The sequence below is a fragment of the Octodon degus genome, unplaced genomic scaffold (genome assembly GCF_000260255.1).
Source record: "Octodon degus isolate 3935 unplaced genomic scaffold, OctDeg1.0 scaffold00115, whole genome shotgun sequence".
Lineage (NCBI taxonomy): Eukaryota > Metazoa > Chordata > Mammalia > Rodentia > Octodontidae > Octodon > Octodon degus.
The window spans coordinates 1625698-1631610 of NW_004524691.1; the positions used below are offsets into that span (position 1 = coordinate 1625698).

The 5913-nt window shown below is 40.4% G+C and overlaps 1 protein-coding gene across 2 annotated transcripts in view; it reads right to left on the minus strand.

The window, feature by feature from the left end:
* Nucleotides 1-5913, minus strand: part of Plch1 (phospholipase C eta 1) — a 284974-nt gene that overhangs the window by 169609 nt on the left and 109452 nt on the right. The gene's annotated exons all lie outside the window — the stretch shown is intronic.

Sequence of the window (5913 nt, forward strand, 5' to 3'; positions counted from 1 at the left end):
TATATATATATTGTTTGTTCGTTTTTTTGCAGGACCGGGGATTGAACTCAGGCCCTTGCACTTGCCAGGGAAGCGGTTATTCCACTGAGCCATCTCCCCGGCTCCAGTAGCTATATTTTTAATATTAAGTCTAAGACTAAAATAAAAAACCACAGATAATGGCCAATGTATTTCAACCAATGAGAACTTAGCCCCAAAGAGAACTTAATGGTTTGTTGATTTTTATTTTCTATATTTGTGTCTGACTTTCATTTTTTTCTTTGGCAATAACCAAAAGAAGTATGAAATTTCTACTTTCAACTGAAAATCTTTAATGTCTTATCAATAAACTATTCACTGAGCACCAACTCCATGTAAGACATTGTTGTTGATTATACAGTTATCAGGTTAAATGACATCGTGTCCCCATTCTGCATATTTCTTAGGAGTAACACAGTGTGGTATTCTTCACGGTTAACATACAAGGCATGGACTTTCTGCATCCTTTTAAAACTTAGCTGCTCAAAACAAAGAGAAGAAAGTGACAGAAGAAAAAAAAAGTACGTGTTCAACATAGTTGCAAAAGCACCTCTTCTGTAATCAGTGATTTCAACAATTGGGACAAGTGCCTGTGGTTAGGTCTAGGTAACTAAGAACATGTAAAAAGAAGTCATCCCTGACCCAGTTCTAACACTAACTGCTGGAGCCCTCTGCTCTGTTTTTTCTCTTTCCTCTGCTGCCTCCTCTCCTTCCTTCCACAGATCAGCCCATCACTCCAGCTGGGGAAGGGACTGTTGTGCCAGATGTCATTGTCTATAAACACACTACCTCCCAGGAAAATCCTCTACTTCTCTCAAAAGTCCAAAAGGACCTCCCTGTACCTTCTTTTTGTATCTTCTCCTGCAATGGAAAGCAGAAAAACCAAAACAGCACCCAGGATTTGCAGGCAGATTTGCTAATGTCAGTGGTCACTGATCAGGATCATTCCCAGAATACCAGGCCCTATCTCTGGAGGTCTAGAGTTTTTATATGATGCATAAGCAGGAGGTACAAAGAGGATACCAAGGTGAAACAGAACAGCTTGGCAGTTCTTCTGATTAGCTAGCAAGGAGAGGTCATCAGTTACAAGGCTAGATTAATGACCAGCAGTTACAAGTGAAACCAAGTATGCTGTATCAGTTACACTCTCATGCTTCAGGGCTCAAGAAAGTGACTAAAAGCCAAGAAGCAGTTACAGAGCTGAGCAATTTCAAAAGAACAACATCTCTTATGCAGTTCTTCCTGTTTACTCCCACTAAATTGCAGGCACTATGGCTTATTTATCCTACTGTCATTTTTACCCAGCATATTACATGAGGCCTAACAGCTCCTAGACAATACATTTTAACTCAGTGATCCTCCTCTCGCTGATATAAACTCCTAACTTGGGCTGGGAGTATAGCTCAGTAATAAAGCCCTACCTATAACTAAGGCCCTTAGTTCAATCTCAAAAAACTAAAAGCTTGATTTGTCAATCATTAGAGGAAAAGAGGTACATTCAAGTTTGCAGTACTATTGTTTAGGCTGTTATGTCTTCAAGCTAGCAAAATCCAGTCTGTACAGCAGACAGAAGCGAACACTACCAAGACAGAGCACTTATAATACCAAAGCGTTCCCAGCCAGCTGTCTCTCACTCTGCCTTTTACTCCCTACAGTCATCATTTACTTAATGCACCATACACAATCTGATACTGTAGCAATTATAAAGCTAAAAAGGATCTGGCAAAAGCTGCACAGCAAAGGGCTTCAGCTTGGAGTGGAGTGAATTCAGGGCACCTGATTATCTTGGCTATTGGGCCATTCCAAGTGCAAGATTTTAAAGTCCTCATTCATCCTATTGAGAGACATCCTTGATACTGAAACTGCTTTCCAGCTGCATAAAATCTGAGCTACATGAATCTAGAAAGATTCCCTGGGCGCTTGTTATGTCTAAGACATTGCACTAAATACAGAATGAATAAAACCTCAAATGCCCACAGTGTAGTACAAAGGTCAGTAAATGTTTTCTATAAAGAGCCAGACAGTAAATGTTTTAGGCTATGCCTGCCATATAATCTTTGGCAATCACTCACCTCTCCACATGCAGCAAAAGCAGCCTTAGAGAATACACCAGCTATTGAAAATGGCTGTGTTCCCATAAAATTCCTGGCCCAATTTAGCCCTACGAACATCATTTTTCAATGCCTGGTCCAGTCCACTAGGGTCAGGTTCATTAAAAGAATAAATTTGTAAAAGAGTGAGATGTGTGCCATAAAGGCTCCCCATGCGTTTGTGTATGCCATGACTTATGAAACTGTTTCACATACATTGGCTCAAAATCTAATTTTCATCCCACCCTTTTGAAGTACCTCTTACAACTGATACCCAATAAATGACTCTTGTCAAGTCCTCTTACAGCTGGGAATGGAGCTAGGACTTGAGCTTCAGCCTCAAAGTCAGAGATTGCTATATGTTCATGAAAATGTTCTCCGTCTTCTGCCCAGATTCACGGCCAGACCTCTTCCCTGGCCCCTATGTGTTAGGGTGTGTGCTTCAGTTCTAGTCAGTAGACTTTGAGACTTGTCCCTTAAAATTCACTGGGGAACACAAATCTGTACCACATGGTCCTCTATCTTCTCTTTGCATGTCAGTTGGCTGGAAAGAAGATACTGTACTCCTAGTAAGTCTCAAGTCGACAACACCAGAGCCAGAAGGCCTGGGCCCCTGGCTTACCATTTGGAAGAGAGTCCCCAGCCAGGAATGCCCATATCAGACTACAAACACAGTAAGAGTCTTATATCAAGCCACTGAGATACAGAGCTGTCTGTTAAGGCAGTCAGCAGTACCTCAGTCAGTACTGCCTGCGTCCGAACCCAACGTGCCTGAATTCAGCTACAGCAATGAATGCCAAAGATGAGTTTATCAGACAGACAAGGCAGAAAAGATCACGTCATGAAAAGCAAGGAGTACCTTCCAATAAAAGAAATTATTCTAAAAATATAGTAAACCAGCAAGGTAGTAGAAGGAACAGCTAATTTTGACTTCCACTAAAAATGTATAAAAGGACTCAATTTCCCATACCTTTGCTAATACTGTGTGTCATCTTTTTTTTAAAGTCTTTTCAGTAGGTACAGTAAAACAATAGCTCATTGCTCAATTAAATAATATACAGTTAAATACTTTCTTTAGTCCTCTTCAACTGTATTTTCTAAATCACTCTCTCTGCTGTATGGAAGATTCTAGGGATATTTACTATCTTTAGTTAGCTCACAGCACACTTATTTTATATATAAGGGTTTGTAACTAACAGCAGAGTAACTTGTGGATTCAAACAACTTAGTATGAAAGAAGTCAGCACAAATGATCACGTGCTAATTCCGCTCAAGGAGTAATGAGGAACAATCTGGAATTATCAGAATTAAAGGGCTAATCTGTTTCTGCATTTATATATTCATTGTGTCTAATTAAGTTCAGCTGAGGATTTAACTTCTGCTTTCTCAGATTTTTTCCCACATCTTTGTCATTTGCTTGTTTTTGGTTCTGACTATATAGTAGTGAGGTAAAGGGAGAACTATACAAAGAGGTTTAGAGGAAAAATAAAGGAGAAAGTTGATGCAGAATGTCACGCCTGGGAGAAAAGAAAAACAGACAGGCAAAAAAAAAGAGCACAGCATTTGGAAGACAGGTGCTAGAGTGAGCAGGCTGGTACTAACTAGGGAAAGGAGCCACATTCACCAACAGCCTACATGCTGGCCAGCACTGGGCAGGTCTTGTTGCACACACCACCTGACCCCATCCTCTCTTCACAACTCTCTTCAGAACATACATCATTTTCTTTGTTTTTATCCTTTTTGGGGGTGGGGGCAGTGGGGACAAGTGATTTTAAATGATCTGGCCAGCTAGTCTCATGTGTTCATGGGCCTTCTACCTCTGCCTCCTGGTGCTAAAGATTATAGGCAGACTCAACCACAAACAACTACAAAATCCAAACCAGACATGGTGGAACATGCCTGTAATCCCATCATTAAGGAGGCTGAGGTAAGAGTATCACTGTGAGTTCGAGGCCAGCCTGGGTTGCAAAGTGAGTTCAAGGCCAGCCTGTGCTACAAAGCAAGACTGTCTTTAAAAAAAAACCAAAAAACTACAAAATCCATACTTTTAAAGTAATCATGTGTCAGAGAACTTGACAACAGATCAGCTGAAAGCTAAGCTGCTAAGAACTGTGTCCATTTTTTGCTATTATCTTATTTCAAATCCCATATTCTCCCTACTTACTACAGCACAGGCAAAGTCTTGGATGTTTTTCTAGTGATGTCTCTAACCCAATGTCTCTCTTGTATCACGTATGGATACAAAGAAATAATAAGGTGAAAAAGAGAACAGGTTTGTGTGAGATGGAGAACAAAATGATATTTAAATTTTATGAATGTAAACTTAAAAGTGTCAGAAAACTCAAGAATAAGAAAGTCATGGTAAAGGAAGTAGCTCAATAAGACAATGACGTGAAGAAACACATGTTCATCACATGGAAAGATTGAAAAAACTGTGGACAAAAACTAATGGCCAGAAACCACAAATTTAAAAGCTGGTTGATTGAACTAAGAAGTGATATGTCCAGCTCCTAAATCTTGACCTGCTCTGAAAAGGGCCTTTTCCCCATCCTATCAATAAACCATCATTTGCTCATTTCTCCATCAACCTTCTTAAATGCAGTGATCAAAACTGGCTTCAGGGCTGCAAGATAGCTCAGCAGACTAAGTATAGGGTCTGGGTTTCAATTCCTGGCACCACATGTGAGTTCGGTCCCTCCCAGGCACACTAAGCATCTGGGTTTTTTTCTTTTTTCTATTTCTTTTTTTTTTTTTTTTTTAATGTATTTGGTACAGGGTTTCACTATGCAGCTTGGACTCATAGTGATCTTCCTGTTTTCAGCCTCCCAGCACTGGGATTACAGGTATACACCACCATGCCCGAATTTAGTGGCCAATTCAGCCCACCCATGGCCAGGGCTGGTGCGGCATGTGGTGCAGACAAAAGCTCCTGCGTTTGTCTAAGTAGGAGCTTACTCTGCTAGCTATCTGGCCAGCCCCAGAATTTGTTTTTTTAGAAAGCTTTCTTTTGATTTTTCTGGTAGAAGTAGCCCAATTCAGTACAATGGTACATGAAAAACCAGATTTGCAAGTTTTAGAGGAGAGCAAAAGTGAATTATCAGATTACTCAGGCATGGATGGATGATGGAGACAATCCATTAGGGTAAAATACATGTTTCACAACAGAAGAGTATGTGGGTGAAAGAGGAGGATGACTTTGATGTCAGCCATGTGACCCAAAGTTCCTGTGACAATGAAATGGAGCAAGAATCCACTAACAGACACAGGGTATACAGACCTCCTTGATTCTGATGATGAAGAAAACAGGAATGTGAGTATATATTTGAGGAGTCAAAATGTTGCAAAATGGCCACTCAACCCAGTGGAATGATGCAATGTAACAGATGAAATGCTACAAGATGCTCTGAAATACACAAAGACTAAAATGCAAGTAAAACATTGTGCGCACCAATTGCTATATTCAAAAATGTATTTATCTTAACAGTCTAGGTTGTATGGTAATAACAGTAAGCTTCTCTTCTGGAGAGGTAACAACCTAAGTTTGCAGACCAAAATTAGAGAAAAAGGAGGGCCGCAAGGAAAGCCAACATTTTGGCCCTAGCCTTCCAAGGTCAATTAAGACTCAGGACATATAAGAACTTGTACTGTAACATCATGTAACTCAGTACTGTCCCAAATTTTCTGATCAAGGAGATTATGTGGCCAAAGAGGAAAGGGATCGATGATGTAGAGTGTGCCTAAGGAGAGTCACATGGAGAGAAAACATTCTCTCAGGCTTTCACAGAGAGCACATTGGCCAAGCAAT